The sequence below is a fragment of the Musca domestica genome, unplaced genomic scaffold (assembly GCF_030504385.1).
Source record: "Musca domestica strain aabys unplaced genomic scaffold, Musca_domestica.polishedcontigs.V.1.1 8, whole genome shotgun sequence".
Lineage (NCBI taxonomy): Eukaryota > Metazoa > Arthropoda > Insecta > Diptera > Muscidae > Musca > Musca domestica.
The window spans coordinates 4,821,576-4,846,607 of NW_026712409.1; the positions used below are offsets into that span (position 1 = coordinate 4,821,576).

Below are 25,032 nucleotides of genomic sequence, written 5' to 3' on the forward strand. Positions count from 1 at the left end.
CAAGTTATTAATTTTTTCTGTTATTTGAGTTGTATATTTTTCTATTTCACGTCATAACTAGACAGTGTGAACGTAAAGTAAGCTATTACACGATTTTCAATTGACATATATTTAAAAATCATGAAAATATTGGGTATTTTGTTTATTAAGAGAATTGAGTGTTGACTAGATCTCTCTCCCTCTCTCGCATTTTTCGATGATAATAGATGAAACAACTTTCTAGTCTTTCTTGGTCCGAAGGTCTCAGATAAGGCTGGGTTTTTGAAAATTCGTACTAGAAGAGTATGAAAAGTACTAAAAGGCGCTAAATATGGTATCTTTGTATTTGACGAACCAGTCACTTATGCAGTGATGATGGATGTACTAAAGGGTGTTTGAAAATTCAAACCATAAGTGTATGAAAAGTACCAAAATGTATTATATTTGGATGTAAGGAGGTAGTTTCGGAAGTGTATATCCATATATACGAAAATTACTAAACGGTACTAAGTCTGGTACAATTCGAATTTAGAGTAACGGATGGAGCTGGCATTATGAAATTAACTTTACTGGCGGAGACTAGGTATATTAGGTATGAATAAAGTTTTCGAAATGTGTACTTATGTGTAAGAAAATTACTAAATGATGCTATATTTGGAACAATTTTGATGTGGGCGAACCGATTATTGCCTTGTAGAACTGAGGTATGTATGTTGTTTTCAAAATTCGTACTTATGTGTTCTAAGTGGTACTAAATCTGGTATAACTTTTGTTTTGGGAGAACCGCCAGAGTTGTAATACTGAAATTTGAAAATAAAATTTCAATTGGATTGTATGTTGTAGGTGGTTCTGGAAATTTGTACTTATGTGTAATAATTGCTACTAAATCTTGTACAATTTGGATTTGGTTGAACCGAGGGAGCTGGTATCCTGAAATTTGGAAATAAGATTATTATTGCCTAGTAGGTCTGAGTTATGCAGGTAGTTTTGAAAGTGATGCGTACAAAATGGTACTACATTTGATACAATTTTTGTTTTGAGAGAACTGCTAGAGTTGGAATCCTGAAATTTGGAAATAAGAATTCTATTGGATTTTATGATATGGGTAGGTGGGGACAATTTTACATATGTGTAATAAATGGTACTAAATTTGATACAATTTGGATTTGGGAGAACCGATGAGGCTGGAATCCTGAAATTTGGAAATAAGATTATTGTCAGAGGGTAGGATTGGGATATGGAGGTGGTCTTGCAAAACTGTACTAAATTCGGTATAGTTTGGATTTGGAAGAACCGATGGAGCTGGTATCCTTAAATTTGGAATGAAGATTACAGTTAGAGTATAGAATTGGGACCTGGAGGTAGTTTTGGAAAATTGTACTAAAATTGGTACAAATTCGATTTGGGTGAACCAATGGGCTGGAATTTAGAATTACTGTACAGATAGAATTAGATTTTTGTATTTTGGTGTTGAAGTCGGAATTGGTGTGTAGTATTGGGACAGAGACGAAAGGTACTAAATGTGGTACAAATTGTATTTGGTTGTACTAAAAATTCAAATAGCACTTAATTTTTGTACCATTTGGAATTAAGTAAGTGGAGGTATAATCCTGAAGTTTTGTATGAGAATCATGTTTAGGAAATAGAATTGGTATAAGGATGTACATTTGGACATCCGTACCACAGCATGTACGAAAGCTACTACATCGTACCGAATTTGATATGAATGTAGGAATAGAGGTTAACTTATTTTTACATCCTCCACCATGGTATGGAAGGTATATTAACATTGTCATTCTGTCTATAATTCCTCGAAATACTCATGTTAAACCCAACAGAGTATAGATAAAAACTTGATCAGCGTAGAATTCTGAGTCGATTTTGCGATGTCCGTCTGGCTATCTGTTGTAATCACGCTACCTTTTGGAACGAATTGAGATAAAAGGCTAAAATTTTGCACACATGTGTTCTTGTCATTAGGCAGGTTAAGTTTGTAAATGGGTTATGTCGGTAAACGTTTTCGTATAGCCCCCATATAAATATAACTCAATATTCCGTATTTTGATGATTTTAGCGACATTATTAACCGAAATTGTTTCAAATTCGGTATTTGCAGATCTAAATGGGTACTACAATGTATGACAAAAAATTGTCTATACAGGTCCACGTCTTCGTATACCAAAGTTGTTTCAAATTTTGTATTTAAAGTTCGTAGTGGGCATTACATACAAAATTACAGGTCTTCGTATAGCTCCCATATAAGGGCTTTCATTTGAGAGCAATTTTCTACGGATTTTTTTCTTTTTTTAATTCTTTCAATTTCTTTCAAAATGGTGAAGATTTAGCTACTGTTGTTAGAATCTCAATATCCAAATTGCAGACAATTCCCTTTAAAAACGTGACAAAAATATTTAATTATCTCTGCCAGAGTTGGAAACTTAAAATCTCCTCATAAAAGCAACAACATTTTTAGAACAAGGATCTAATTTTAGAACTCATGTGATGGAATGATTGGGGATATTTTCGAAAATATTTTTCATTTTGGGAATTTGTTGTGCGTTTTTCAGCTCATTTCGAATTTTTGTTGTTTTTTTTCTCCTGCTTCTGAATTTTTTTGTTGCTGAATACCATAAACAAAGTCATTAATGGATGTATTTGTTTTTTCAAGTTTGTTGCTAATTTTTGTAAATTCCTTCGTCCAAATAAAAACACCAAATAGTGCGAATCGAATTTTTGTGAATGAACTGAAGAGGAAATTTTTGACGTAGTCGTCGACGTGTTATGTATTCCTGCTTCTGTGAGTGTGCGTGTCAGTGTGAGTGTATGGGTTGGTGCTAAGTGCGAATACAAAAATGCTAGTGTTAATAATGAAAAGCGTGTATATAGCTGTTGTTGTTGTTGTTTTTAGTTGATTGCCAGTACTGAAAATTTGCAGATGCGGGTAAAAGTAAACAAATTCCTTACATGAGGGGCCCAATGCTCCACTTCGAAATTTCGATTACATTTGGGAAGATTAAAAAGAAAACAAGTAAAAAAGCAGCTAATTTCCTCCTCGCCGAACTTTTAATTCCCTCCACCATTTGGAAGGAACTTGAAAATTTTCAAAAAAAAAAAAAAAAATCGAAAATTACCACTTAAATGAAAACCGTTATATGGGGACTATACGAAGACGTGGGCCTGCATACGAAATTTTTTGTCATTTGCTATAGTACACATTACGAACTTCAAATACGAAATTTGTCGCTAAAATCATCAAAATAGCGTCTATAAGGAGGTACTGCTATATGGGGGCTATACGAAGACGTGGACCTGCAGCGAATTTTTTTCAAAGGCTGTAGTACCCCTTAAGATCTTCCATAATAATGTCGCAAAAAATCATGAAAATTCCAAGTATCGGGAGATACGGGGGCTATACGAAGACGTGGACCTGCTTTCGAAATTTTTTGTCATCGGCTTTAGTAACCATTACGAACTTCAAATACGAAATTTGAAACAGTTCCAGTGAGGTACAGTTATATGAGGGCTATACGAATACATGGACCTGCATACAAAAAATGTTGTTTTAGGCTGTAGTACCCATTACGAACTTCAAGTACGAAATTTGAAATAATTCAGGTGACTAAAGTTGCTGAAATCATCAAAGCACCAAATATCGGGAGCTGCAGTTATTGGGGGCTATATAAAGAGGGGGACCTGCATACAAGAATTTTTGTCATAGGCTCTAGTACCCATTACGAACTTCAAATACGAAATTTGAAACAGTTCCAGTGAATAATGTCGTTAAAATCATGAAAGAACCGAATATCGGGAGGTGCTATTATAGAGGGGCTATACGAAAACGTGGGCCAACATGACCCATTTACGAACTTAAACTTCCTACTGGTAAACTACAGGGTGAGATAAAAAACCTGCAACAAAGTCAAACGCCATAATTTTTAATTTTGTTTTGAAATTTTCATGAACGAAAGCAAAAAATGTCGGAAATAGCATCAACTTTCAGAAAATGTTTAGATTTGTGCGAATTGGTCACCTTTGGCACGAATTATGACCTTCAAATGGCCAATGAAACCGTCACTCGCTGCCCGAATGTTGCTCTGCGGTATTTTAGTCCATTCCCGGCGAAGCGCTTGTTGTGAGATGATCGACACTTTGGTATTTTATAGTATCAACCTTGCTTTCCAAAATACTCCAGACACAGTAGTCCAACGGATTGGTATCCGGAGATTTTGGTAGCCATTGTGCGCTGGAAATTAAGCGAGGAACCTTCTTTTTTAAACATTCTTGGGTGGCGCGTTCTGAGTACGATGGTGCTGAGTCCTGTTGGAATGTCCAAGGTCTGCGGCCAAAATATTTGCGTGCCCAAGACTCTAATACACCCTCCAGAATATTTTCGCGATAATATTTGGCATTTATTCTGATGCCACGGTCGATTAATACGAGCGGAGAGTGACCATCGGCTGTTATGGTGGCCCACACCATCACTATGGCCGGCGCTTGAGTTCTGGTGGCCAACCGAAGGTGCACATTTTCAGCTGACCTCTCTTGTTTGTTTACAAACTGCTGGACAACGAATGTTTTCTCATCAAGGAAACCCAAATTCGGCAGTTCACCACTTTCGGCCAAGCGAAGCAAATCTTTAGCTCTTTTGAGTCTATTTTCTATCGGTGTAAGTTCTTGCACTTTTTGGAATTTCAATGGCTTTACCCCGAGCTTATTTTTCAATATTTGCCGAATGGAATATTGCGATATGTTCAGCTCAGGAGCCATTTTTCGGCCACTGCGGCGAGGGTTTCGATCCACGTCACTTCTTTAATTTTCGAACCATTTCTGCTGATGTTGCTGTTTTCTTCCGGCCACTTCCTTAACGTCAGGGGGCTACGCTACCAGTATCACTGTAACGAGCGATGGCAGATTTATTTACATTTAAAAGCTGGAGTGCTCTAACGATAGCCACTTGTGGTTTTCCAGCCGAATATAAAGAAATCGCACTATCACGCTTGAATTCCATCACGAATAAATTTTTTTCTGGAAAATTCTCACCAAAATGCTTTTGTACACTTGTAAACGATATAATGAGCTGTCATTGGAATAATTTTAACAGCTGTCGGACGGCTTAAAAATGACAGCAGTCTGAAATTGGTTGCAGTTTTTTCATCTCACCCTGTATATACTTTGTAGGGTCTATTATGAATATAGGAATGACAAAACTAAACATAGAATGGTGGAGGTTATAAAAAAGCAAACTATTTGCAATCGGAATTTTATTTCGGAATTCGTCTTGGGGCATGGCATTATCTTTACTGACGATGTATTTCCTGGATATTTATTTCACAGGATTGCCAAAACAAATATCCCATCATGTCCTTTTAACCGGAGAAATGTATTTCAACCAGTTTTTTTCCAGACCCTACTATTAGCCTATAACGAAAATATTTTCCAGATTTCAAAATGTGGGCCCTCTCTGCATTATTTTCCCTCCGACCCCCCGGCAACCATTCATGCCCATGGTCTGTGTTATTTTACGTTATTTGCTAGCAAACAGAAAAATCTAATCGGTTTGTTTTAACGGATACGAAAGCAAACAAGCAGCGAACAACAACAACAAACGAACACCAACAACAACAAATTGGAAAATAGGAAAAACAGCAGAAAACCATTTAGAACGTGCGTAAAGTTCATTACTTTTGCCAGTTGTGAATTTTTAATTATTTTCCACATTTTTTTCAGCAACTGACAGACGTCTCGCTCTAAATGCCGGTGTGATGTTGTTGATGCGATGCCTGGTGTTGTTGTTGTGCATCAGCCAGCCACCCAGCCAACCAATCGCGGGTGTTGATGTGAATTGAGAGCGAGCGCACCGAACCAACAAAAAAAACTAAAGTTTATTTTGAATTTTTCAAAAATGAATCATTGGCATAATTTTAAAAAGCCATGCAAAATTTCGGGCAGGCAAAGTAAGCTGCTTGTTTGCCGGAATTGAGATGAAAGTACTTGAAATGATTTGAATGTCTTCTTCTTCTGCAGAATTGCAGTTGCGCATTCTTGCATTCCTGCATTCGCTTGTCAGTCGCTTGCTTCGGTTCTTCATCTCATTTTAAATATTTGATCAACTGTTTAATCAGAATTCTGAATTCATAAAATTCCAATGACAGTCGTCGAGCCAGCTCATCCATCCCAGGCAGCGAGCAGCTATCATCGCCGTGGATCTTAAGAGTTATGACACCAGAGCTGCTGTTGTCGTAGCTCTTATCGCTGACGCGTGTTTGTCGTTGTTGTTGTTGTTGTTTTATTTGTTTGCTGTGTGTCGTCACAACTCGTTTTCATGCATTTTCGTTGCTGTCAGCCGTTGTCGCCATCAAGCGCCTGGAAGCGAGAGTTTTATGTTGCATCTTATCGGTTTGGTTTGGTTTGGTCGGTCGTCGGTCGTTTTGGTTGTGGTCTCTTATCAACAAAACACTTGTGCATCAAATGTTTATGTAGTAGTTTTGTGTCTCTGTGTGTGTATGAGTTTGTATTTACAGTGTTTGGGAAAGGATTAGGGACATCTTGAAAAATGTATCAAAAGTAGGTATTCGGAGTTTTAAAACCTCCACCATACCATAATTAAATTTGTCATACCGTTTGCAACAGCTCGAAATATTCGTCGGAGACGCCAAAAAGTATACCGTGATCAGAATAAAATTATAAGATGATATAGTAATGGTCGTCTGTATGACTGTCTGTTGAAATCGCGATAGAGATTGAAATTTGGGTATTGAAAATTGACTTTATTGGACCCCGTTTAGGTATAGCCCCCACATAATGGTTTCTCTAGATTTCCGGTATTTTGGAGGCTTTTGCCACCATTTCAAACCAAAACAGCTGAAACATTACAGTTGGGGTTCTTGGTAAGTTTGTTTCCTTCCTGCGACAAAATATTCGTTACAGGTGCACTAATTGGCATAGACCCCATATGACAGTCTTCCAGTACCTCCCGAATTTCAGTATTTTCTGAAGGTTTCTGCCACAATTTCCAACCAAATTAGATGATAATATGGTTTTGGCTATTGGGGTTATATTTTATTTTAATTAAAACGGATTTATATTCTCTGCTACTTATTCTACGCAGCCATATACATCATTTGATAAGGCCAAAACCTGCCTAATCGAAATAACGGTTTTAGACCCTAGGTCTCTTGGACCAAATCCGTTTCAGGACATTTGGAGTTGGTCTAGCGATGTTCGTCCGTCTGTCTGGCTGCCTGGTGTGCACGATAACTCGCGAAGGGAGTATCCGATTTGCTACAAACTTGGTACATCGTAATATTATTGTAAAACTTAGATCGAGTTCGGAGATGGGCAAAAGTTCGAAATTTTCAAAAAAAAAAAAAAAAAAAATAATAAATAAATAAATACTGCACAGAAAGAGGAAGGATGACCGATTTTGCTTCAACTTTGCAAATCCAAATATTTCCAACTGGACAATATCGGCCCACTCCATTAAGTATCTCCCCCACAAAGGGTCAACATTAAGAATATTTACAACTCTTATAAAATGTGACGTAAGAGCCCGGTTGTCTTCTAATCACACACATCGCTAAATTTTTTTTAACCCAAGGTCTGGTATTAAGATGGAATAAATATTTCGGTCCACTCCTTCTGCTACATCCCCTACAAAAGGTCGAAATTTTCAAAAAAAATATTTTTTCTAAACAGAAAGAGAAATAATAATCCAAGTTTGCTCTAACTTTGCAAGTCCCAAGATCGTCATCAGTGCTAGGTCAGGTGCGAAAATGGACAATATCGGTCCACTCCAATAAGTATCTCCCCCACAAAGGGTCAACATTTAGAATAATTAAAACTCTTATAAAATGTGATGTAAAATCCGATTGTCTTCAAATTACGCACATCAAAATATTTGTATTAACCCAAGGCCTGGTGTGAAGATGGGATATATCGGTCCAATCCTTCTGGTACCTCCCCCACAAAAAGGGTCGAAATTTTCAATATACATGACGCTTATAAAACGCGAAATTAACATCCAATTTCATTTATACTTGGCATATCTCAATATTTCCATTAGCAGAACATCTGTTATAAAGATGATAGATATTGGACCATTCCTTCTGGAACCTACCCCACAAAGGGTCAAAATTTTGAATAATCAAAACGATTATAAAATTCGAAATAAGCATCGGGTTCTATTCATATTTTACACATCTCATTATTTCTTCTTACACAAGATCTGCTATGAATATGGTAAATATCAATCCACTCCTTCTGGTACCTTCCCCACAAAGGGGTCAAAATTTGGAATATCTATGAAACTCATAAAGAGCGAAATTAAGATCCGATTCCATTAAGACTTGGCACATCTGAATATTTTCATCAACACAGGATTTGTTATAAAAACGATAGAGATTGAACCATTCCTTCGAGTACCTCCCCGACAAAGGGTCAAAATTTCGAATAACTAAAACGATTATAAAATCAGAAATAGCCACCCGGTTCACTTTATATTTCACACATCTCATTATTTATAATAACACTAGATCTGATGTGAAGATGGGATATAACGGTCCACTCCTTCTGGTATCTTCGCCAAAGGTCAAAATTTTGAATATCCATGAAGCTCATAAAACGCGACATCCGATTCCATTCAGACTTGGAAAATCTCAATATTTTTATCACTACCAGATCTTTTGTAAAGATGGTAGAGATCGCACCATTCGTTCTGGTACCTCATCCACAAAGGGTCAAAATTTTGAATAACCAAACCGATTATAAAATACGAAATAAGTTTCCGATTCTCTTCATATTTCACACATCCAATTACAGGGTGAGATCTAAGCCACTCGTCCGACAGCTGTTCAAATTATTCCATTGACAGCTCATTAAAATGTTTACAAGCGTACAAAAGCATTTTGGGGAGAATTTTCCAGAAAAAAGTTATTCGTGATGAAATTCAAGCGTGATAGTTTGACTTCTTTATATTTGGCTGGAAAACCACAAGTGGCTATCGTTAGAGCACTCCAGCATTTAAATGTGAATAAATCTATTGTGTCTCGTACCCTCGCTCGTTACCGTGATACTGGTAGCGTAGCCCGACGTCAAGTAAGTGGACGGAAGAAAACACCAACATCAGCAGAAATAATTCGAAAAGTAAAGAAGCGACTTGATCGAAACCCGCGTCCCAGTGACCGAAAAATGGCTCGTGAGCTGAATATATCGCAATATTCCATTCGGCAAATATTGAAAAATGAGCTTGGGGTAAAGCCATTAAAATTCCAAAAAAGTGCAAGAACTTACAGAAAACAGAAAGAAAATATACTCAAGAGCTTCGCTTGGCCGAAAGTGGTGAACTGCCGAATTTGGTTTTCTCCTATGTTAAACATTCATTGTCCAGCAGTTTGTAAACAAACAAAATGATCGTGTTTACTTGCCAAAGAGATCAGCTGAAAATGTGCAACTTTGGTTGGCCACCAGAACTCAACACCGGAGGTTCCTCGCTTTATTTCCAGCGCACAATGGCCACCAAAATCTCCGTATACCAATTCGTTGGACTATTGTGTCTGGAGTATTTTGAAAAGCAAGGTTGGCACTAAAAAATACCACAGTGTCGATCACCTCAAGCAAACGCTTCGCCTGGAATGGGCCAAAGTACCACAGAGCAACATTCGGGCTGCGTTTGACGGTTTCATTAGCCATTTGAAGGCCATAATTCGTGCCAAAGGTGACCAATTCGAACAAATCTATACTTATTCTAAAATTTGATGCTCTTTCCGACATTTTTTTTGTTTTCATTCAATAAAATTAAAAAAAAAAGTAAAAATTATGGTGTTTTACTTTGTTGCAGTTTTTTTTTATCTCACCCTGTATCTAAATATTCCTCTCAACCAGAAACCTGAGATGAATATGGAATTTATGATTTCACATAATATTGAAGATAAATGTTCGATTTTCTTGCAATTTTGCCCATACCAGTATTTTTATCTGTATTCGATGAAGTGTAAAAATGGAAAGCTTCTGCCGATTACCTATGGTACCTCACGCGCATTTTAAGATTTTCTATAAATTATCACATATCTCATATTAACTGAAGGAAGCAGTCTATATAGTCCAAACCTGGCACGTCGCAATATTTATATCATATTTATTTAGGTCCGATACGAAATGGACAGTTTGACCCATTCCTTCGGAACCTACTCCATAGAGGGTCAATAATTTTAATAATCATAACAGAAGTCAAAATATATTTAAATAATCGAACATTGGCTGAGTGTATACATCTGTCGGATAAACCAACTGATACTTTTATTTCTATTGTTGTATAATTTTTAAAAGCTTAAGAGCTCATTTTCTGAATTTTGTGTGATATGCGAACTGGAGATTAACATCATATGGCTCCCATACCCTAACGAGGTTCCAAAATTAGCTCCGTTTAAAATATTATTTTAAACAATTTCTTCTCCAATATTTCAAGCCCATACTGTATGTGCTGCTCCACATAGCCAAGACCCTAATGTATGTATAGCACAAGAGAACCGTTCGTTTTCCCATATAGGTACCTATCTGGCTGTGAGTGTGTCAACAGCAAACAAACATTACTGTTTTCTTTCGTTTTTTTTTTTGTTGCTACTCAGCAACAAAGTGAGAAGAGCTCGAACGAGCGAGCTCCTCTAATCCTCTCGTGTAACATCAACAGATTGTTTGGGAAAAATGGAAATTGTTCTGATGTTTGCCTTGTTGCCTGGCTGGCTGGCTGGCTTGCAGTACGATACTCGTTCGTACACAAACCACTTTCGGTGACAGTAATAACAGCAATGATAACAACAACAACTACTACAAAAACACAAACATTGAAATAAGACAAGTGACGTTGCAATCATATCTTATCGCTATCGCTGTGAACGAAAGGGAAGTTGGTCGGATGGCTGGATAGATGGATGGATGGATGGATGGTTGAATGGATGCATGGTCGCTCTGTCGTTTGCTCGGCCAATAGAGACGGCGACCAAAACCATGCATCCAAAAAACAGAATCACATTAGATTAGTTTGGGTAGTTTTTCAAACTGGACGTTGTCGTGTTGCCTGGTTCATTTGGACATGAAACAAAATTTGATTAGACAACGGAAAATTGGAAAAACTAAATTCTTTATAAAAGAAATACAAATATAACTAAAATTATTCATTGGAAAATTCAAAAAAAAAAAAAAAAATTGTCATAAATTTCCAAAGAAAATAAAATCCCCGCAAATGACAAGTGGATGTGAGGCAGAAGTGTTCTTCTCGTTTTCTTTGTGCTGCATGTGCTAAGCTGGATTAATTGCACCCTATTTGAAGCTGTGAATCTGAGGATGCACATTTAAGGGATAATCTGGATATTAATCACGCATCAACCCGAGAAGGAGGTAACTTGAATTTAGTCATTCTACCGATTAGTTTGCATGTATGTGTGGGAATAAAGTACTCACGTTGAGGTGCCGGATATAAAACAAAAATGGAAATTTTTGCATTCGCATATAAATTCTTGGAATATAAATAATTTATAATTACTTAAGAAAGAAAAAAAAAAACAAGTGGTATCAATTTCCATTGCTCTTTGTTAAACCAATTACCAAAGTTCATTTTTTTCCAAGAAAAAATGCAGATTTCTGAATTTAATTTAATTTTTTTTTTTGTATTCTTAAGAAAAACATTTAATAAGTTAAAAAGTATCAGTCGGTATTGCCGACAGATATATACCCTCAGCCTATGTTCGATTCAAATAATCGAAATATATTTGACTAGTGTTACAATTATTCAAACTTTTGACCCTCTATGCAGCCGGTTCCGAAGGAATGGGCTAATATTGTCCATTTTGTATCAGACCCAAAAATATGATATAAATATTCCAACGTTCCTGGTATGGATTATATTGACTCACTCCTTCACTTTTTATGAGATATGTAATAATTTTTAGAAAATGTTAAAATGTGCGAGATGTACCATAAAGAGTCTACCGAAATATTCCGTTTTTATACTTCATGTGATACAAATAAAAAATATTGAGCGAAATATTGGGCTAAATTACAAGAAAGGATATTTATGTCCAATTTTATGCGAAATCATAAATTCCGATAAATGTCATATTCATATCAGGCAATAAAGCAAGTAGTAGGCATAATAGCAAGTTGTAAAGAATTGCTAAATTGTTTCGAAAGTTATGACAGATAAAATTTTTCTTTTTCAAAATCTTGAACCCTAAGTATGGGGGAGGTACCAGAAGAAATGATTCGATCTATACCACATTTATAACAGATCTTGTGTTGATAGAAATATTGAGATGTGCCAAGTCTAAATGGAATCGGATCTTAATGTGGCGTTTTATGAGCTTCATGGTATTCAAAATTTCGACACTTTGTGGGGGAGGTACCAGAAGGAGTGGACCGTTCGTGGAGACGTTCGGATCCTTACATAACATTTCATAAGAGTTATAATTATTCAAAATGTTGACCCTTTGTGGGGGAGGTACTTGATGAAGTTGACCGGTACTGTCCATTTTAGCAAATATTAGGATTTGCAAAGTTAGAACAAAATCGGGTAACCGTTTCTCTTTCTGTGCAAAAAATATATTTTATATATATTTTTTAAAAATTTCGACCTTTGGTGGGGAAGGTACCAAAAGGAGTGGATCGATGTATTCCCTCTTAACACCAGACCTTAGGTTAATAAAAATATTGGGATATGTGAAATTTGAAGACAATCGGACTCTTACATCACATTTTATAAGAGCTGTAATTATTCACAATTTTGACCCTTTGTGGGGGAGGTACTTGATGGAGTGGACCGATATTTTCCATTTTCGCACTTGACCTAGAACTGATGCAAATATAAGGATTTGCAAAGTTTGAGCAAAATCGGATTATTGTTTCTCTTTATGTGCAGAAAAAAAAAAAAAATAAATAAATATATATATATATATATATATATATATATATATATATATATATATATATTGTTTTCGACCTTTTGCGGGGGAGTTACCCGAAGAAGTGGACCGATACATTCCATTTTCACACCAGACCTTGGGTTAATAAAATTATTGGAATGTGTGAAATTTGAAGACAATCGGACTCTTACATCGCATTTTATAGGAATTGTAATTATTCAAAATTTTGACCCTTTGTGGGGGAGGTACTTGATGGAGTGAACCGATATTGTCCATTTTCGCACCCGTCCTGGCACTGATGAAAATATTAGTATTCGCAAAGTTCGAGCAAAATCGGATTATCCTTTCTCTTTCTGTGCAATAAATTATTTTCTTTGACAATTTTGACATTTTGTGTGGGAGCTACCAGAAGGAGTGGACCGATATTGCCCATCTCCGAACTCGATCTAAGCTCGACAAAAATATTACGATGTACCAAGTTTGGATCAAATCGGATACTCCCTTCGAGAGTTATTCTGCGCACTAGCCAGACAGACGAACGGACGGACATCGGTAGATCGACTCCAAATGTTCTGAAACAGATTTGGTCCAAAGAGACCTAGGGTCTAAAACCGTATCAAATGATTTATACCCTCTGTAGCCATATGGCTGAGGGTATAAAAAAGAGTAAAAATATTGGTTTGAGGAAATTTTGCTGTAATCTTAAGTCTTGGATGAAATATAAATTTTTCAGGAACGGAATTCCACATCATTAAAAAGGCCAACAGTCGTATTTTGCTTCTCTTAAAAAATTAAATTCTGCATTTTTTCAGGCGTAGTTCCTCTTTCGGCGAGGAGAGGATACAAAATCTTCATTAGCTAAGAACATAACAATTAATAATTAGTAATTTCGAGAGGCGATATTGGCCTCAGTCATAACTGACCCAAACAATAAGTTAATATGCGACAAGTAATCCCCGAGATTTCTGAAAATTCAGAGGGTTGCGGTGATTGCAAAGGATCTTAGTCGATTTTTAAAAATTGCCAATTATTCTGTTCTAATATGGGAAAGCGTAGAGGAAGATGAGAAATTCCATCTGCCAATGTGCTACACGATCACCGCTGAGAAAACTTGTAGCGAAGATGCCCGACGATGTCAATCCGCATCAGAAATTGATTGCAGACGGAAAATTTCGGTGGAACATATCGAACTCATCCTCGATACCCTCAGTCAATATTCGATTATTTAAATATATTTTGAGTTCTGTTATGATTATTCAAATTTTTGACACCCCCTATGGAGTAGGTTACGAAGGAATGGGCCAATATTGACCATTTCGTATCGAACCTAAATCAATATTATACCAATGAAGAAAGTCTTAAAGTCGGGCGGAGCCGACTTTATAATACCCTACACCACTTTGCATGTTTAGTAGAGCTTCACATAACAAATAAAAGTTTTTTTATCCGGAATTTGTGATAATTAAATCATAACAGCTATAATTATTATTTAAAGTCCAAAGCTCCGAGGCACTTGTATCTTTTCAATTCGGTCTTTCAATACCTATTTTATGCCCAATTTACTTGAAATCGGATAAAGATATATATGGGAGCTATATCCGAATCGGAACCGATCTCGATAAAATTTGGCAAAGATATTTCTGAGCTGTATTTGATATATTTCCCTGAATATCGTTGTTACGGAGTGCATATTATGGCTGTGGGTAACAAATATAGCAAATCGAATGAACAATATATATGGCAGCTATAGCTATATCTGAACCGATCTTCACCAAATTTGGCATACTAGCTTCTGGACTCAATTCGGTCGCATGTGCCAAATTCCATCCCATTTGGACAAATATTAGACGTTTGGTGCACTATAAAAGGTAAATCGGACGAAGTTATATACGGGAGCTATATCAAAATCTGAACCGATCTCGATAAAATTTAGCAAATGTATTTCTGAGCTGTAATTGATATATTTCCTCAAATATTGTTGTTACAGAGTGCATACTACGGCTGCGGAGCACAAAAATAACAATTCGGATAAACAATATATATGGGAGCTATAGCTATATTTGAACCGATTTCGATCAAATTTGGCATAATTATTTTCAGGTTGGTTGTATGTGCAAAATTCCATATTATTCTGGCTGATATTAGACGTTTGGTGCACAATAAAACGCAAATCGGACGAAGATATATATGGGAGCTATATCTAAATTTTGACCGATTATCTCCAATTTCAATAGGGTCCGTCCTTGGGCCAAACAAATGATTTGTGCAAAATTTCATCTGGATCGGACAATAAATGCGACCTGTACTTTGTTTACAAAAATACATATTCAGACAGACGGACATGCATAAATCGACTTAGAATGTGATTATATGCCGATAATCAAAAGGAACTATGGGTCTATATCTTTATAAGTTATGACAAATAAAAGTATTGAAAATTGTGACCCTATGTGGGTGAGGTACCAGAAAGGGTCCGCAGATATATATCATCCTCATAACAGATCTTGTGTTAGGAAAAATGTTTGGATATGTGGAATTCGAAGAGAGTTGGATGCTTATTTCGCTTTCTTCTTTAGCGTTTTGTTTTTCATAATCTTGAACCCCATGTGGGAGAGGTGCCAGAGGAAATGGTCCGATTTCTACCATCTTTACAAAAGATCTTATGTTGATGGAAATATTGAGATGTACCAAGTCTGAAATGGAATCGGATGTTAATTTCGCTTTTTATGAGCTTCATGGATATTCAACATTTTGAACCTTTGGGGGGGGAGGTACCAGAAGGAGTGGACCGATATATTGAATCTTCACCCCAGGCCTTGGGTTAATAACAATATTATGATGTGTGAAATATGAAGAGAACCGTATGCTCATTTCGAATGCTAATTCAAAATGTTGGCCCTTTGTGTGGGAGGTAGCACAAGGAGTGGACCGATGTATCCCTATATATCTTCACAACAGATCTTTTGTTAAACAGAACCTGATGCTTATTTCAGATTTTATAAGCGTTTTGGTTATTCAAAACTTTGACCCTTTATGGGGGAGGTACCAGAAGGAATGGTCCGATCTCCACCGCTTCTGTACAGATCCTGTGTTGATAGAAATATTCAGATATGTTAAGTCTACATGGAATCGGATGGTAATTTCGAGTGGGGGAGGTACCAGAAGGAATGGACCGGTATATTCCATCTTAACACCAGATCTTGGATTGGAGCAATTTCGGATTATTGCTTCTCTTTCTGTGCAGCTTCTCTTTCATATAGAAAATTTCGACCTTTTGTGGGGAAGGTTCCAGAAGGAGTGGACCGATGTATTCTATTTTAGCACCGGACCATGGGTTAATTTGAAGACAATCGGGCTCTTACATCACATTTAATAAAAGTTATAATTATTCAAAATTTTGTTTCTTTGTGGGAGTGGACCGATATTGACCATTTTCGAATCTGACGTAGCACTGATGTCAAAATTAGGATTTGCAAAGTTGGACCAAAATCGGGTTATTCTATCTCTTTCTATGCAGTAAATTATTTTCTTTTAAAATGTTTAGATTTTGTGGGGGAGGTACCAAAAGGAGTGGACCGATATTGCCAATCTCCGAACTCGATCTAAGTTTGACAATAATATTACGATGCACCAAGTTTATATCAAATCGTCATATTTACGTCACATATCTCAACGTTGCTATACAAAATACAATTCCGTGCTTCGCCTAGTTCTTATACATCCAGAACGAATTTTCCCTTGCACCTCATGCAAAAATCTAGGGAAATAGCTCCAGATATTTAGTCTCTCGTACACTTGCGACAGCTTTCAAATTTCATCGAAGAACTTCTGCTAAGTATATCTTTTTGTGGAACTAGGTCAGGGTCGATCAGACAGTTAACATTAGTGACAAAGATTTTTATTTCGGTCGAACATGGCCAAGGCTTATTTTGTGGTTTCTGGACAGACTGTTAATTTTTTCTGATAAGGTAAAAATCTAGTCTTTCTCTCCCCCCCTTCATCACAATTGCCACAACATAGTAATACGAATACATAATTTCTAAAACCAATTATCTACTCGTCATCGAATTTATCCACTCCACGTTTATCGTTTTAAACGAATTCGGACTACAACAATTATCTAAACCGACAATTTCAATTATCTATCCAATCGATTTTCCATTCTGTGGTCTTTTTCCCACTATTAACCACCACCTTCTGTGGTCAGTCAGTCGAGAAAAAATCTCCATAGTTAACTGGGATACCAGCGGCGAATGCTGCCTAGGGCTACGGTGTTGTTCTGATCACCAATAAATGCATTTACAAATTGATTTCGAAATGAATAATGGAGAAGGAGGTGGAGGATGAGGACGAAGAGGGAAGTAGCATAGGAAGCAGAGATTGTCTGTTGTTCTCTTATTGGCTGTCATTCACTTAGTCACTCAGTCAGTCAGTAATTCATTCGTTCGTTCGTTCAGCCATCCAGCCAGGCACTCAGTCAACGATTAACAAGTACATTATCGGATTGAATGGTAGGCAGTAAGGCATGCCGCTGCCACTGAAGCGGATGCTGCTCTATTGCATCCAAGGCCTAAGGATTTGGCTTCGAGGGAGAATTGGGTTTGACAAGCAGTAAATGAACATGCTCATTCAAATTCACTTGATGGGGCAACAACGAGCCTGTGTAGGCAGAGTGGTGGGTGGGTGGTAGATGAACCTAATACCTGGTGCCATTAGTATTTTTCCCTTCATGTCTTTTTCCCCATTCGCCGTGTGCTGTTCTCGCAATTATGACAGACGAAGCAAGGCAGGATGATGATAACAATGAAGAATTGGTTCTAGGGTTATCAGGATGTTGGTAGTAGAGATGATGAAGATGATAACGACGGCGACAACGACGATAATGGCAAAGATGAGAAAATTACGTCTAGTGTTGCTGGTCATTCTAATTGAGTAGTGGTGGCACACACAAACAACCAAGTAATTTTTCCATGGAAGAAAGAATTCAAGAAATAAAGGCACTGCTATAGAGGAAATTATGGTTACATTGGACAGAAAAAAGAAAACAGTCTTGAGGACCGATTTTTTCTGAGGCCCGTTTTTTATGGAAAAAATGCCTTAGTCCTGAGAACCTTTTCTTATGAAAAAATTCCTCAGATCTGAGGCCCGATTTTTTTTTCAATAGAAAAAAAATGCCTCAATACTGAGGCCCGATTTTTTTTTCAATAGAAAAAAAATGCCTCAATACTGAGGCCCGATTTTTTTTTCAATAGAAAAAAAATGCCTCAATACTGAGGCCCGATTTTTTTTCTATAGAAAAAAATGCCTCAATACTGAGGCCAGATTTTTTTCTATAGAAAAAAATGCCTCAGTACTGAGGCCCGATTTTTTTTCTATAGAAAAAAATGCCTTAATACTGAGGCCCGATTTTTTTTCTAAAGAAAAAAATGCCTCAATACTGAGGCCCGATTTTTTTTTCTAAAGAAAAAAAATGCCTCAATACTGAGGCCCGATTTTTTTTTCTATAGAAAAAAATGCCTCAATACTGAGGCCAGATTTTTTTCTATAGAAAAAAATGCCTCAATTCTATAGAAAAAAATGCCTCAATACTGAGGCCAGATTTTTTTCTATAGAAAAAAAAAAAACGCCTCAATACTGAGGCCAGATTTTTTTCTATAGAAAAAAAACGCCTCAATACTGAGGCCAGATTTTTTTCTATAGAAAAAAAAACGCCTCAATACTGAGGCCAGATTTTTTTCTATAGAAAAAAAAACGCCTCAATACTGAGGCCAGATTTTTTTCTATAGAAAAAAATGCCTCAATACTGAGGCCAGATTTTTTCTATAGAAAATATACTGAGGCCAGATTTTTTTCTATAGAAAAAAATGCCTCAATACTGAGGCCAGATTTTTTTCTATAGAAAAAAATGCCTCAATACTGAGGCCAGATTTTTTTCTATAGAAAAAAATGCCTCAATACTGAGGCCAGATTTTTTTCTATAGAAAAAAATGCCTCAATACTGAGGCCCGATTTTTTTCTATAGATATCTCAGTCCTGGGGCCCGATTTTTTTCTATAGAAAAAAATGCCTCAATAATGAGGCCCGATTTTTATTTCTATAGAAAAAAATGCCTCAATACTGAGGCCCGATTTTTTTTCTATAGAAAAAAATGCCTCAATACTGAGGCCTGATTTTTTTTCTATAGAAAAAAATGCCTCAATACTGAGGCCTGATTTTTTTTCTATAGAAAAAAATGCCTCAATACTGAGGCCCGATTTTTTTTCTATAGAAAAAAATGCCTCAATACTGAGGCATATAGAAAAAATTATGGCGTTTGATTTTGTTGCAGTTTTTTCATCTCACCCTGTTGTATCTTATTTGTCAACGATATTTGCCTGTCTATAATTCCTACGTGTCTTGGTGAGTAGCTACCATCTCCACCCCCCCAAAAGATCTGATATGAATTAAGTGCAAAAAGACCAAAACTGATTTCTTTCCCTTCAATTTGCAATTGATTCAAGTGCCAATAGTCAGTCATTCAGGGCTTGTAAATGTTGACGAGTTATTTACCATCCGGACAGATAATCTATCGATGCCTCCTGTCACCAGTGCTGGTGGATGGTTGGGTACATTGGCATTGTCTAGTTTTGCTGGTGGATAATTATGATGTTGTCGTTGTCGCTTCTGGTGGAAGGACAAATTTCCATCATCGACGACACAACAGCAATGATGGCTGCCTTGTCTGTTTGCATTACATCGATTGGTGGATAAATATCTGCCCCCTACTCCTTCCCATTGCTGGTTGTTTGTTGTACATTAATTGTTTTGTTATTGAATTGCATCCGGATCAGGGTTGCCATTCTTGGGGAAAGTTTTTCAAGAAATGGCCCAATTATGACTGAGTCGTTTTAAAAGATGAAATCAATTTTTTTGATTCAAATATTAAAAATTACTTTTTTTAGGATCTTATCCTCTGTCACCAAGCATAGACCCCTTTTGGCCCCTTTTATAAATTTTTGCGAAGAATTGGCAGTACTGTCTTTTCATCTCTATTGTCATCCCCATTATTGACATCGTCATAAGCCTCGATAATGTTCTTCTTCCCAGAGATATGCATAAGTGTCTCTAAAATTCACTTGTTGTTCTCCACCACTGTTTGCATTGGTGTGTGTGTGTGTGAGGGCGTGTGGGGTGTGTGTTCGCCTCTGCTATCCTTTTGAAGCACTTTCATTATCATTTAATTTCATTCATTCACATCGTTTAGTTTCTAATGGAAATTTTTCAAAGTGATTGACCTGAATTAGTAGATGTTCTTCTGCTTCGATATCGACATGAAAAACAACAACAACAACAGCAACAACGAACAGCCGACAACGACAATTAAATTGAATTTCCTCAAATACTGGCAGACTAACTGCCAGCACGTTTCTTATGAGTGAAAAAAATCTTTATACAATACTCGCACACACATACACATACACATCGACACTTGTCTAAGTTTACTTTTGTGTATTTATTTGTTCATCCACTACCTCTCCCCTTTGTTGATGTGCTGTCTCTCCTTTGCCAGCCTGTCTCTCATTTCCTTCGACACAAAGGTCTTATCGAAATCAACTGCTACTTAGTTCTGTTGACAAATGACAAGATTTATGTTTACATTTTGAAAGGCAGAACTCAAAAGGATAATTAAACAACAATGCAACAATACACAGGATATTTTGCCAATGCCAATGCATTCGGGCGTTAGACGACTGAAGACTTAGGACAAAGTAGTCATTGTGTCATTGCATTCGAGAGAGGGCCTATTAAGACCATGGCATAGTTCAGCATGGTTTAGTTGGAAGAGATAGCATTTTATCCATTACTAAATGAAAAATTCAACTGTGTTTCAAATTAAAAGGGTCTGTAATGAATTAAATGTTAATTTAGGACATCAGACATTTAATTAAAATTTGGAAATTTATAGAAAAATATAAATTAATGGGAGGTTGGATGAAATTAATTTGCAGATGAAATAAGTTAAAATTATTTATTAATAGAAATAATAATGATAATAGGAATAATAAAAAGTAAAAAAGTATCGGTCGGGTTTGCCTACAGATGTATACCCTCAGCCAATTTTCGATTATTTTAAAATAATCGGATTATCGTTTCTCTTTCTGTGCAAAGAATATATATTTTTGAAAATTTCGACCATTTTTTACCAGAAGGAGTGGACGATATATTCCATCTTAACACCAGACTTCAGGTTAATATAACCATTGGGATGTGAAAAATTTGAACATAATCGGAATCTTGCATCACACTTTATGAGAGTAGTAATTATTCAAAATGTTGACCATTTGTGGGGGAGATACTTGATGGAGTGAACCGATATTGCCCATTTTCTCGCCTGACCTAGCACTAGTGCAAACGTGAGGATTTGCAAAGTTGGAGCAAAATCGGATTATCCTTTCTCTTTCTGTGCATTAAAATATTTTTTTTTGAAAATGTGACCTTTTGTGTTGGAGGTACCAGAAGGAGTGCTCCGATATTGACCATCTCCGAGCTCGATCTAAGTTTGATAATAATATTACGATGTACCAAGTTGCCGTGCACATTAGCCAACCAGGGAGACAGACTACAAATGTCCTGAAACGGATTGGTGCAAAAAGACCTAGGGTCTTAAACCGTTTTTTGGTGTGGCACGTTTTGGTCGTATCAAATACCCCATGCACCCATATGGCTGAGGTATAAAAAAGAAGACACGTATGTCGGCGTTTAAAAGTTTCCATTGCAAAGTATCCTAAAACCTCTGGAGCGTTTCCGCACACAGAAGATCTTTTGACTATATCCTATACTTGAATGACATTCTTCATGTTACCTATGTGTGGAACTCCCTTTGGACCTTTTTTTGACATAAAAAATCTTATTAGGGCCCTTCAATACCTTGAAAACCTTTTGGAGTCAGAAGACTCTGACTCTCTTTCATACCTAAAATATCTAACCTAGAACATTTCATGAGGCTTTTTATACCTGGAATGCGTTTGGAGGGAACACCTTTTGGAGGTCGGCTATAAGTAGAGATTTTGTAGAGAGGACCTCTTTTATGAGACTTTCTAGGGATCTTTATTCTTAGAAGTGTTTTTGGGAGACCTTCTATGTTTAGAAACCCTTCGAAAATCTTGTTTGCTTTGAAGGGATGTTGGAGGCATTCTATACCCAACAGATTTTTTGAGAATTTTTAGGAGTCCCTCTACACTTAGAAGAAATTTTTCGTTTTATGTCTAATAGATATTTTGGAGGTTTTTAATACTGGGGTTACCTATTCATAATCGTCTTTACCCATACGTTTGTAGATTTTTTTAAACTGAAGAAATCTTTTGGAGGTCATCTTTGTCTACAAACATTTTTAGGAGGTACTCTTTACCTAAGAGACCTTTTACAGAACTTTTTAAACCTCCCCCCCTTTAAGGTCATCTATACCTATACGAGATTTTAGATAACTTCTAAAGCAAGAAGACCTTCCGAAGTCCTTTAATGTATGTGAGGGTTTATTTAACTATTCTATATCTAGAATACGTCTCAAGGACTTCAATATCTAGAAAATCTTTCGAAGCCTTCAATACCTTGGAGACCTTTGCTACCCAGAACTACTTTTAGAGTTCGTAAATTCCTCTAAGAACAGAAGTCTTTGTAGGTTTCCTTTACCTAAACACATATAAAAAGTCCTCTATAAAGCGGTTCAAACTTTGTTTCTGTAGAAAGAAATAATCAATTATCAATTCTTTGGATTGATTTTTTATAGAAAACATTTACTAGTACAACTGTCTAATTGTTTCTATATAAATATAGAAAAAATACCTCTGTCCTGATCGATTTTTTTTTCTATAGAAAAATATACCTCTGTCCTGAGGACCGATTTTTTTTCTATAGAAAAAATGCCTCTGTCCTGAGGACCGATTTTTTTCTATAGAAAAAATGCCTCTGTCCTGAGGACCGATGTTTTTCTATAGAAAAAAATGCCTCTGTCCTGAGGACCAATTTTTTTCTATAGAAAAAAATGCCTCTGTCCTGAGGACCAATTTTTTTCTATAGAAAAAAATGCCTCTGTCCTGTGGACCAATTTTTTTCTATAAAAAAATGCTAAAGGACTGAGGATCATTTTTTCTATTGAAAAAAATGTCTCAAGACTGAGGCTCGATTTTTTCTATAGAAAAAAAATGCCTCAGGACTCGTAAGATCTCAGTGTCAAGACAAAGAAACCCTGGTTCTCAGACATTATAATTTTCTATAGGAAAAAGAATGCCTCAGTTCTGAGGATCAATTTTTTTCTATAGAAAAAAAAATGCCTCAGTTCTGAGGATCAATTTTTTTCTATAGAAAAAAAATGCTTCAGTTCTGAGGATCAATTTTTTTCTATAGAGAAAAAATGCCTCAGTTCTGAGGATACATTTTTTTCTATAGAGAAAAAATGCCTCAGTTCTGAGGATACATTTTTTTCTATAGAAAAAAAATGCCTCAGTTCTGAAGATCAATTTTTTTCTATAGAAAAAAATGCCTCAGTTCTGAGGATCAGTTTTTTTCTATAGAAAAAAATGGCTCAGTTCTGAGGATCAATTTTTTCTATAGAAAAAAAAATGCCTCAGTTCTGAGGATCAATTTTTTTCTATAGAAAAAAAATGCTTCAGTTCTGAGGATCAATTTTTTTCTATAGAAAAAAAAAATGCCTCAGTTCTGAGGATCAATTTTTTTTATAGAAAAAAAATGCCTCAGTTCTGAGGATCAAATTTTTTCTATAGAAAAAAAATGCTTCAGTTCTGAGGATCAATTTTTTTCTATAGAAAAAAAAATGCCTCAGTTCTGAGGATCAATTTTTTCTATAGAAAAAAATGCCTCAGTTCTGAGGATCAAATTTTTTCTATAGAAAAAAATGCCTCAGTTCTGAGGATCAATTTTTTTTTATAGAAAAAAAAACGCCTCAGTTCTGAGAATCAATTTTTTTCTATGGAAAAAAATGCCTCTGTCCTGAGCACCGATTTTTTTCTAAAAAAAATGCCTCTGTCCTGAGGACCAATTTTTTTCTATAGAAAAAAATGCCACTGTCCTGAGGATCGATTTTTTTCTGTAAAATATGCCCCTGCCCTGGTGATCGATTTTTTTCTATTAAAAAATGCTAAAGGACGGAGGATCATTTTTTCTATTGAAAAAAATGTCTCAAGACTGAAGCTCGATTTTTTCTACAGAAAAAAATGCTTCAGGACTCGAAAGATCTCAGTGTCAAGACAAAGAAACCCTGGTTCTCAGACATTATAATTTTCTATAGAAAAAAATGATTTTTGCCAAAAAATGATTTTTGCCTCAATCCGGAGTATCGATTTTTTTCAATAGAAAAAATGCCTGAGTCTGAGTCTGAGAACCTGGGTTTCTTTGTCTTGGCACTGAGATCTAACGAAAAAACACTGAGATCTAACGAAAAAATATATCTCAGTCATTAGAACCATTTTTTCTATAGAAAATATGAAACTGTAATGAGGTTTAATTTTTCCTACAGAAAAAAAAAAATACCAGTGCAGAGGAGATATTGTTTTTGAAAAACACGCAAACACATTCTAAAAGTTCTCAATGAAGTTCATAGATATATAGCAAATCTTGTGTGAACCACTGTCCGCATACAATTAAATTTTTTATAATATATAAATTTTAATAAATATTTCTCTTAAATCCCATTCTTGAGCCACCATTAATTTGATTAACTTTCTCCTTCCGTTTCGTTTCAGCTTAAATGAATCATCATGCATTTCGATGTTTAGTCGAATGCAAAAGAACCAATGTTAACTTTAGGATATCCTTAACGCACCAAATAAAAAAGGAACTACAAAAAAGTATTAAGAATTACACACACACACACAATCTCTCTCTTTCACTCTCTCGCACACACACACAAAGATACACTCCAGCACACACAAAGAGAAGCATTAGAAGAGTATCCTAAAAAAAAAAAACAACCAACAGAAATAAAAACAACGGCTTCAATAAATTTTTTAATTAAATTTAAGGAAGCATAGAAGCAATAAGGCAATTTTTAGCTTAAGACCAAAAGACTTAAACAAATTTAGGTGAGTGAAGGCAACGTAGGAAAAATTTTAATAATTCTCTTTTAATTTGCTTTTAAACATTTCTC

General features: G+C 36.0%; 1 protein-coding gene across 5 annotated transcripts in view; it reads left to right on the plus strand.

Annotated features, from left to right (window-relative positions):
• LOC101890689 (regulator of G-protein signaling 17) overlaps positions 1 to 25,032 on the plus strand; it is a 93,077-nt gene that overhangs the window by 10,150 nt on the left and 57,895 nt on the right. For all 5 annotated transcript variants that reach the window (XM_020035080.2, XM_059130893.1, XM_059130895.1 and 2 more), the window contains exon 3: positions 24,629 to 24,967. The gene's annotated coding sequence lies outside the window, so the exon portion shown is untranslated. The remainder of the gene's footprint in view (positions 1 to 24,628; positions 24,968 to 25,032) is intronic.